Source organism: Pinus tabuliformis, chromosome 7 (assembly GCF_031772625.1).
Source record: "Pinus tabuliformis cultivar Carrire ecotype Pingquan chromosome 7, CPIR1, whole genome shotgun sequence".
Lineage (NCBI taxonomy): Eukaryota > Viridiplantae > Streptophyta > Pinopsida > Pinales > Pinaceae > Pinus > Pinus tabuliformis.
This window is the reverse complement of record NC_142293.1, coordinates 485,034,620-485,046,188: the sequence shown is the minus strand read 5'-3', so window position 1 is coordinate 485,046,188 and position 11,569 is coordinate 485,034,620. Positions and strand designations below refer to the sequence as shown.

The window sequence follows — 11,569 nt, the reverse complement described above, 5'->3', positions numbered from 1 at the left end:
ATGATATGAGAAGGGCTGATTACTTTGCCTTATTTATTTCTGCAGAACTGTTGAAAATAAATTAACTACATTAATTCTACTTCTATTCTAACCATATGCAGGAAAAGGGATAGGTATAGTCATATTTCCAGTGTAACCAATCTCTCATTTTAATTCCTGCATGTATGTACAATTCAAACATTAGTAATAGAAATAAAAATCTAATTAACCTAAGAAAATTAAATGTGTAATCAGAATGTACAGTTATTGTTAGCAACTTATTAACAATCACCTTCTTTTGAAATGTCTTTTACAACTGAATTCCAATTGGATCATAAAAATCTAGATGGGTTTCCATTAAGGATTGGGAAATGTTCAAAAGAGGAGATGATAGGCCAGATTGGGGATATGAGCTTTTAAATTCAAAGGCCTGGAAAAAATTGTTAGTGTTATGTACAAATGTTAAGCTATTAACAATCTTCCTTGAAGGAAAAATTTCCAAACAGTTTTCAAATAGGCTAATGAAAAATGGATGGAAATCTGTCAAATAAAATGGAAAATTATTAATTGGATTAGATTGCTAGCCAGATTGTAAAAATACATTCTCTTGTTGACACTACCTTTGAGAAGATAGAAGCTTTTGATAAGAGATGAACATCGATTGAAATTGAAATATTAATAGCTTTTGATGTTCATGGTTATAATATGAAACTTCACTTTCCCAATAGGGCAATGCATTAATTGAGTGTTTGATATTAAAGTGCTCAATATGCCAGTGTAAAGTGTCAAAAAATATATCAGAAATAAAATCTGAAAATAAATCTAAATTTAAACAAAACAAGTGAAAAAAGAAAAAATTTAATGAAATCACTATTGGTATAACTAATGTTACAACATAATTGGGATTCTTTTGAAATAATTTCTTTTTCACAAGGATTGGCCAGAATTATGGAATTTGAGTAATTTCTAATTCCAACTTGTGAATTAGAAAGAGAATTATGATTATGAGTAGGAATGAGAGCTTGATCATGATATGAATCATAAATTGGAATGTTTTCTCGAATGGTGAAATCATGAAGAGAATTTGCTACTGTAGAATGAGGATTGGTTGGAATAATTTCTAAATTGAAATATTCCTCATTCTCAGATGTTATTTGAATTTTATCATGAGGATTCTCTTGAGAAGAATAGAAATCAACATCCTTAATGTCAGAGTAATTATCATAAACAACTTCACAATATTCTCTAGAATTCCCTATGATTTCGTCCGATATATCAAAACAAGGAGGAGTAAAAATTTCATGTTCATTAATGAAAAAATAATGATCAATAGTTGTTTCTCTATATTGATAAAAACTTATTGGTAATTCCTTTAGATCATCCTCTTTATTTTCTGAAATATCATTAATACCAAGAGGGGAAAAATTACCATCATTAAAAATATCAGGATAAAGGGAAAAATGTGAATCTGAAATAATGCATTTAAAAATGTCTTTGTTTGAGAACTCTTGTACATTATGCTCATTATAAATTTCAAATTCTAGATCATTCCTTTGTCTACTCGTTCTTTCTTGAAGAATTGTACTTTGGTTCTCTGAATTTGGCATTTGCTCATCATGAAAAATGTAGTGCCCACTCTAGTTTCCTGACCCTAATATGACATTATCTTAGATACTTTAGTCTTTGAGGACCTCAGGTTGAGGATCCAGACACATGACTCTATTATTAGTGATTGTGATATTAGTGGTTGTGATGTTTATGTATGTTCTCCATTGACATTATGATGATGATAGTATTAATGGTTAGGTATGCTCTCTATTGATATCATGATGATGATAACTTTTATGGATAGGTATGTTTTCTATTGATGTTATGATTTTGATAGCTTTGATGGATATGTATGTTTCCATTGATGTTATGGTGATGATAGCCATGATGGATGTGTCCCAATGAACAATAATGCAAATGACTAGGTGATGGAAATGATGTTATTATGACAATGGCTAACACTAAGAAACATTGTTACTGATGATTATTGAGTATGGTAGGAAACCACCAGAGGCACTCGCATATGAGGAGTTGACGACACCTAGTTTGATGAAAATTTATATTATTTTATCTTTGAAATTCTAAGTCAAATTTGAAACCTGCTATATATTTTGATCTATACTCTGATGATATGTTAGTGGTTGCAGGCACAGATTAGTTTCTTGGCCGAATGACTCACATATGGGTGATGGGGTTGTACAAGTGGATGTAAGTACATGGGAGGGGTGGGACAGTGTCCCTGATCTCACCCACTAGCACTCCCGCCGTGACTTGCTCTCGAACGGTTGAAACACCTTCGCCTTGAAGATCATGATGTCATGAGGGCAGGTCCCAAAGTTGGGTTGCTGATGAGGATGTTACCGGGGGGCATGCATCAAGGCGGATTCCTTGATCCCCAATACCATTAGTCTCACTATAGCAAGCAACATAAGAGATGATATCATCTATGACGTTGCACCTGTATTTTCCCCTCGTAGTCATTGAATGCTTGAAGGGCATGTGGTGTGGCACCCTTGGAACTTCAAGGGAACCTCTTGAAGGGCACGACCAACTTGGCACCCTTGGCATCGCAAATAAAATATTAGGCGTGGCACCCGTGGAACTTCAAGGGAAGTTCTTGAAGGGCACGACCAAACTTGGCACCTTTGGAATCATTAAAAATAAATAAATTAATAAATATAATCAAGAAATGAAAACTAGGTAAATTTACATCAAGGGTAAATGATGTTAGAAACTGAGGTAATTAAATCAAAAATAGAACTTGGGTTAAGAAGATCATAGGAAGAAATAAAATAGGTTACCTTAAAAACTCTACCCTTCCCATGTTGGAGAATAGTAGGTAGATTATGTAGTTTAATTAGGTAAAAGGGGAAAGACAGAGATAATTGTAAGGATAAAGATTAATCCTAAAATAGTTAAACCTAATTAAGAGAAGATGATGGTGAATTAAAATAAGATTAATAAATTAAATTTTAGAGAAATGTAGAGAACCTCCATGTGACAACAACTAATATAAGAATATCCATCTAAGAGATAACTTGAGTTAAATTAGGGAGTATATAGGGGATCAAATCTTGACTCATTAATTGATTTTAGTAATGAACACAAATTAAGGAGTAAAAAGGGGGATCAAGAGGCAACTAGGAGAAGAAATAGGAATCTTGTTGAGGTGAGGAAAATGTTAGTTTTAAATAAAAAATTAAGTAAATAATTTTGGAGACCCTTGATGAGAAAGTGACACATGGGTGGGTGAATAATCAAACTATTGAATTATAAAAAAATAATTAATTATGCATGACATGCCAAGTGTCACGTATGAGGACTCCTATAAAAGAAGGGGCAAACCATGGAAGAGGGGACCTTTTTGGGAACCCTATTGTTGGATGGATGAGACTACGTTAGAGCAGTGATTACAAAACTATAATGAGTTTGGTGAGGTAGAGGATTTTAGAGAGGGGACTCTGGAACCAAGGAGTGCTCTCCTCTATCAGCTATTGCATTCCTCCATTGTACAACCCCATTGCAGCTCGGGGGTCTGCGGGGAAGAAGATTACCCAAGGAGTAGGTTGGGAGGTGAACCGATGTGTCAACGCATTCGGAACAAGTACGTCGTCATTCACTCTCAGAGGTAAGACAAGTAACGGAAAATCAAGTGGAGTCTCGTCTTTTGGTGAATATATATATAAAACAGGTCCTTACACTTGGTATTAGAGCCATGTTGAACCCTTGAGAACTATGGACCTATGCATGCATGACTAGTTTTGTTAAAATCTTCCAAGATATTCCATTCCAAAATATGCATCGAATAAGTAACTAGTAAGTATGGGTGGAGCTACTGTATAACATAAACATTAAGTAAATGTGGGTGGAGCTACTTTATAACTTAAATAGTGTGGTGAATTAAAATAAGATTAATAAATTAAGTGGAGTCTCGTCTTGTGGTGAATTAAAATAAGATTAATAAATCAAGTGGAGTCTCGTCTTTTGGTGAATATATATATATAACAGGTCCTTACACTTGGTATCAGAGCCATGTTGAACCCTTGAGAACTATGGACCTATGCATGCATGACTAGTTTTGTTAAAATCTTCCAAGATATTCCATTCCAAAACATGCATCGAATAAGTAACTAGTAAGTATGGGTGGAGCTACTGTATAACATAAACATTAAGTAAATGTGGGTGGAGCTACTTTATAACTTAAATAGTGTGGTGAATTAAAATAAGATTAATAAATTAAATTTTAGAGAAATGTAGAGAACTTCCATGTGGCAACAACTAACATAAGAATATCCATCTAAGAGATAACTTGAGTTAAATTAGGGAGTATATAGGGGATCAAATCTTGACTCATTAATTGACTTTAGTAATGAACACAAATTAAGGAGTAAAAAGGGGGATCAAGAGGCAACTAGGAGAAGAAATAGGAATCTTGTTGAGGTGACAAAAAAGTTACTTTTAAATAAAAATTTAAGTAAATAATTTTGGATACTCTTGATGAGAGTGACACATGGGTGGGTGAATAATCAAACTATTGAATTATAAAAAAATAATTAATTATGCATGACATGCCAAGTGTCACCTATGAGGACTCCTATGAAAGAAGGGGCAAGCCATGGGAGAGGGGACCTTTTTGAACCCTATTATTGGATGGATGAGACTATGTTAGAGCAGTGATTACGAAACTATAGTGAGTTTGGTGAGGTAGAGGATTTTAGAGAGGGGACTCTTGAGTCAAGGAGTGCTCTCTTCTACCAGCTATTGCATTCCTCCATTGTACAATCCCATTGCAACTCAGGGGTCCGCGGGGAAGAAAAGTACCCAAGGAGTAGGCTGGGAGGTTAACCAGTGGGTCAACGCATTCAGAACAAGTACATCGTCATTCACTCTCGGAGGTGACCGACAACAAGGGAAGACAAGTAATGGAAAATCAAGTGGAGTCTCATCTTCTGGTAAATATATATATATATATTATATAAAAAGTCCTTACACTTGGTATCATAGCCATTTTTAACCCTTGAGACCTATGGGCTTATGCATGCATGACTAGCTTTGTTAAAATCTTCCAAGATATTCCATTCCAAAATATGCATCGAATAAGTAACTAGTAAGTATGGGTGGAGCTACTGTATAACATAAACATTAAGTAAATGTGGGTGGAGCTACTTTATAACATAAACGGTGTGGCTATTCTCTATATAACATAAACAAGGTTGTCCAAAACTTCCTTGTATAACATAAACAATAGTCAAGCTTGTCCAAAATACTCACCATATAATACAAGCATTTGTTGCGCACTGCAAGCTTAATTTTTTTTTTTTATAGGTTTAGTCCCTACACAAATAAGGGTGTTTGCAACCTAAAAGATTGTACAATGCTTGTAATGGATGAGGCTGATAAACTCCTCTCTCCAGAGTTTCAACCTTTGGTGGAACAGCTAATCATATTTCTTCCTAAAACCCGCCAAATATTATTGTTCTCTGCTACATTTCCAGTCACTGTCAAATCATTTAAGGATAGGTTTATGGCAAGCCATATGTGATAAACCTTATGGATGAACTAACTCTCAAAGTTATCACACAGTTATGCATTTGTGGAGGACAGGCAAAAGGTTCATTGTCTCAACACATTTTTTTCAAGCTCCAAATCAACCAATCAATAATTTTCTGCAATTTTGTTAATCGAGTAGAACTCTTGGCCAAAAAAAAAAAATACGGAGCTTGGATATTCATGCTTTTACATCCATGTGAAGATGTTACAATCTCACCGGAACAAAGTATTCCATGACTTCCATAATGGTGCCTATAGAAATCTGGTGTCTTCAGATCTCTTTATGATAGATATTCAAGCAGTTAATGTTGTTATCAATTTTGACTTTCCTAAGAATTCAGAAACTTATTTGCACATAGTAGGGCAATCTGGAAGGTTTTGTCATCTAGGACTCGCTGTAAATTTGATTACATATGAGGATCGGTTTAATTTGTACAAGATTGAGCAGGAACTTGGCACTGAAATAAAGACAATCCCACCTCAAATAGATCAAGCCATCTACTGCAGATAGAGGGATGAGGGCATATGAGTATTTGGCATTATGTTATATAGTTGCAAACTAATGAGGGTTCGACTGACATTACGTTTCTTTGAAATTTCAACTTAGAAGGGGTATAGACAAATTCTAAAACATTTTGTTAAACAATTCTCGAGCCTTGTCTATTCTCCCTCAATTTGCATACAAATCCACTAGGGCACTCTCTACAAAACCATCAATCTAGCACTAGATTCTAACAAATTCTTCATTAATCTCGATGCCCTGTTTTAGAGCTCCCAGCATGGCACAAACCAAGAGGACGCTGGCATAAGAAAAGTGGTCAAGACAGAAAATCGATCTCTGCATCTGGTGAAAGAGTTTCAACATTTATTCTGCAGGCCCATGGGGAGAATATGATGTGATTAGCGTATTCCTAGAGCAAACATCTTGATGAAGCATTTCGTCAAACAATTCATGTGCGTCTGCCAAACTCCCCAACTTTGCATACATGTTCATAAGGGTGTCTGTCAAAAATCTGATTGGCACATTTCCATTTTTATTCACGTAGGCATGGATTTATTTACCTTAAAATCACAAAGCCTGTCTAATTTGGCCCTGATTACACAGTTTTTTTTTCATGATCTCGGGAATGCCATTAGAAGCAATGGCTCCTCTGGTCACAACGAAACCGTTTTGGTTAGCAGCTCCTTCTTGAATTTGAAGTGATGGCAATAGCCTCGCTTTGCTCTTGCTTGCATTGTCTGAAAGAAAATCAAGCGAAGCCAATGGAAATGGCTGTGTTATAGCCATTAAAAACAAAAAAAACAAAAAAACAAAAAATGAAACAAATACATAAACACAAACATGTGAAGATTACCTCCCCTCTATTAGTGTCGTCAAGTTTATTAGCTAAAAGTCCAGTTAATAAGTAATAATGGCTCATTTTGGTAGCACAGCGGAGATCAGATCTCTGCCTATTCTTCTTCTTCATTCTTGTTGAGGAGGCATAGACAACCAGATTCTTCTCTTCAGTTTTTTCTCATATCATTGATGACCTCAAGAATAGGAAGGAGGGTAGTTTCAGATCGATCGGGTGTTCGAATCCTTCAGAAGAGATGGCAAGGGAGAAGCCCAAGACAGGCAACATGTGGAATATAGTGAAGCCATTTGTCAATGGAGGAACCTCTGGTATGCTCGCCATGTGTGTCATCCAGCATGTGGACATGATCAAGGTACGCATTTATTTGGGTCAAGGTTCCGGTTATAATGTTGCCAAGAACATGCTGGGGGATGAGGGCTTTGGCGCTTTTTACAAGGGGTTATCAGCTAGTCTGTTAAGACAGGCAACCTATACAACAACACGTCGTGGATCATTTAAGATATTGACAGACAAAGCAATTGTAGCTAATGATGGGAAACCTCTACCTCTCTATTAGAAGGCTCTTTGTGGATTGACAGCAGGAGCTATTGAGGCATGTGTTGGAAGTCCCGCAGATTTAGCTCTCATCCGCATGCAGGCTAATGCAACTTTGCCTGCTGCCCAGCGGCAGCATTACAAAAATGCATTCCATGCACTATACCATATTAGTGGTGATGAAGGGGTTCTAGCCCTATGGAAAGGGGCGGGTCCAACAGTTTTCCAAGCAATGGCCTTAAATATGGGCATGCTTGCTTCTTACGGTCAAGATGTAGAACTTTTCAAGGACACCATGGGCCTTTCTGAAGCTACAACTGTGGTTAGTGTAAGTGCTATTTTTGTTTTTTTTTTTGCATCTACGTGTAGTCTGCCCTTTGATTATGTGAAGAGTCAAATACAAAAGATGCAACCCGATGCTAGTGGGAAGTATCCACATTCAGGCTCCATGGACTGTTTTGTGAAAACATTTAAAGCAGGGGGACCGTTTAAGTTCTATACCGGGTTTCCCATTTATTGCATTCGAATTGCTACCCATGTCATGATGACATGGATATTCTTAAACCAAATTCAGAAGTTTTAGAAATCTATTGGGATGTAAGACTTCTTTTGGCTTGAGGAAGAGATGGAATATTTTTGTCTTTGATCATAGGAAACATTATTACATGTTTCTCCTTTTTCCACCTAATTTAGTTGACTCGAAAATGCACTCTTGGTTCATATTAAGGGCCTCATGTTTTCTTTTCGCCCTTGATGTTTAATTTTCACATCGATTTCTTTTACCAGAGTAACTGCCATAAAATAATATGCCACATAACAGTGTTCTAATAATAAATTTTTGGTTACTGTGCTTGGATAGGGGTTGGTCTGTAGGCGAAACCATTTATAGATTCATTCTTGGACCACCAGGCACATGCCTCGAAATTGACTTTTTTTTAATAAATTAGTTCACTCAGACCAGCTATGGAAAATCTAAAAAAAAAAAAATCAATACAGAAGATTGTTGGTGTAATTTTATACCAAATAAAAAAAAACAATTATTCTGAATGGTTAAATTAATGGTTTCGATTTATTTGAATTAAACCTGAGCTTACCTCGGTATACTATAGATATATATAACAAAAATAAAAGTAAAAATCTATGATGGTTGATTTCGGCATAAAGTTTAGATATTGTAAACAATGTTATAGGAAAATCTATGATAGTTGATTTTGGCATAAAGTTTAAATATTGTAAACAATGTCATTTGTAACATAGATTGCACCATTTACAACGCTTATTGCCACTCTGAGCATTGGATACCAGCCTTGATAATGAGGAGTGATTCTCGATCTCGTTCGCCATTATCTACACCAATTAAATATTGGTCGCAAAGATATTTTGACACCAGATTGGTACAGTCAAGTCTCACTGTAAGACAACATTATTTGTTAATTAAAACAAATATATATATATATAGAGAGAGAGAGAGAGAGATAATTTATGGTTGCTATGTGAAGAGCACAAAGTCATCCACAAACCTTGGTTGCCCATAATTACATCAGCTTTCTTGACATTAATTAAAATATGCCAAAATGGCCCATGGTCAACACTACTATAATTTGAGAACTATTCCAAGAGTGAGAAGCTTTCTAGATAAACATTACAAATTTAATTCTATAAAAGTATTTGATTTTTGCAAAATCATTTACTAAAAGTCAATAAAAATTTGGACCAAATCTATGAAGACACTAAACATCACTGGAAAGTACCAATGGGACCCTTTCAATGAATTTAACCAATTAAGAAAGAAGATTTATTTATGAATTAATGGATTAGGGAATTTATTTTACAATTTCTAATACACATATTGAATTGCTAAAGTTAAAGAATCAAATACTTTGCTTAGGGTGGTAATGAAACATACAGTTGAGAAGCACTCATCCTTAAAATGAACTGGTTAATGCACATGTTTTATGATAGCTAAGTACGTCTGAGTGCTTAAAATATTTATAATAATTTAATGATTAACAATCACCAGAAAATAATAACAATAAAATAAATCATACGAATAAGTTTGACTAATGAAACTAGTTCCATCTCATTTCAATAAGTTGTCTTTTTCATCATATAATACCAAAAACTTAATCTTGGCCTCGTCATACATTAATTTTCTTTGTTTAGGCTTTGAATCAGATGAGTGGTTGGATGTGAAGCATTTTTAATGCTCTAACACTAATCAAGCCATTCTTTTAAAAATTAATGACGAGTTATAAGTGCCACATTATAGATTAACATATTGAAATTATGTTTTGTGTAGTAATATCTTGGTTAATAAATTTAGTATTTACATCAATTGCATAGAATTTTTATATAACGGTATGTATTAAAGAGAAGTCAATAATTAAATGTTCATTTCAAAAGGATTTTTACATGCGTGCATGAAAAGTTATGAGTATATTTTAAAATATTATTAAATTAATTTGTTTTGAAAATTTTAATAATAACTTGAATTAAATTATAGTTTTCATAAATATAATTATTGATATAAATATATATTACAATTTGGATATAATAATTTTAATGTGTTGTCATGATAATTTAGCAATTTATTTAATTATTTATGTATGAGTGAGTAAAGTGGAGTGGTCACTGGTCATAAGTTATGACCACTTAATAGTATCCTTGGGTTTTCTTGAGAGACGTTGTGATTTTTCTTTTGGGATGAACCTTAGTGATAGGAGGGGATGTCACTATCTCTTTCTTTATAGGTGAGGCGTGGTAGGTGTTATAATCAATTTGATTCATCCCGATAGTTTCTATGTAACTAAAAACAAAATTTTCCCACCTTTGCAAATAGAAGACAACTTCCTTGGATTGGGAAGTATTCTTTTTGTTTGATTTGCATAAGTTCCTTATTTAGTGTATTCTTGTTTATTTATCAATTCAATGCTCGATATATTATCAACTGCATGATTAAATCCGTCAATTGTTAGGTCATGTGTCACATCATCTCTAACTAGTTGAGACACTAACATCATCACTTACTAGTTGGTGTAACAAGGATATTATCTATAATCAATTAATGTGGTGATGTTTCAAAGAGTTTCTTAGTTGGCTGAACTCATAGGAACTATTCCTTAAACACTACATCTTGATGCACAATCACTTGATTTGTATGGTATCTAGTTATTTATTTATTTACAACTGCTACTAAAGATGTTTTAAGTTTTAGCACTTTTGACATTAAAAACATTCATCTTTTTGCAAACTCATGAGGTTAAGTTCGCCACTTGAAATTCTTCTTCTAAATTGTCCACCTCTTTTGATTTTTTTTTCTGCCTATGGCCTAAATGGAATACTATAAATATCATTTTAGGGAATGTACTGATAAGGGTCCAAAATGACACTTATTGAGATATTGGGGAAAATACTGTAGAATTATCATAAGGGATAACTTAGAATTTAAGACTTTTGAAAATATAGAACATATGAAAAACTTGAAGAAAAAAAAATGTCAAAGACTCATTGAAATAATTGGTATGCTCTTTTCTTCTACGATAATATTATTGCAACATCTATGACAATGAACTTTAACATATGCAATGATGATCATACAAATCACTTGTTGTTACATATTGTCCCCAACATTGTCACTTATAGGGTCATGTAGACGTAGTTTGAAATGAACTACTATAATTTGAAGCTACAGGAGTACAGTGTGTGAATGATTTTACTTGGTTGAACGCATCATACCATGGGATGAATATTGATTGTGATTGTCCTGCTTCTTGTTTTTTTGTTTCTTAATACATAAATAATTGTGGGTTGCAATGATCACCATATATAGTCCTTTAGTTTATAATGGAATCCATGGTATAGATACCTTAGGAAATTCTAACTTGCCCTCTAGAAAGTAAATCAATTTGGATATTCACTTACTAAAGAGTCATTTTTTCTTGGAATAACCCATATTCGGATTCCAAGTCAGATTAAAATGGTAGATAACTATGACGTCAACCAATGTGAGCTTAGATTGGAGGGATTGCATACCTATTATTAATTTCCTTGAGAAATGGCCAACAAGAATGAAGAAAATGGGCAGTAAACTTTTGATGAAA

General features: G+C 34.1%; 2 pseudogenes; both read left to right on the top strand.

The window, feature by feature from the left end:
* The first annotated feature begins 5,372 nt into the window (after positions 1-5,372).
* On the top strand, positions 5,373-6,148 carry LOC149248136 (DEAD-box ATP-dependent RNA helicase 8 pseudogene; annotated as a pseudogene).
* Positions 6,149-7,170: 1,022 nt separating this feature from the next.
* On the top strand, positions 7,171-8,106 carry LOC149248135 (mitochondrial dicarboxylate/tricarboxylate transporter DTC pseudogene; annotated as a pseudogene).
* The last annotated feature ends 3,463 nt before the right edge of the window (positions 8,107-11,569 follow it).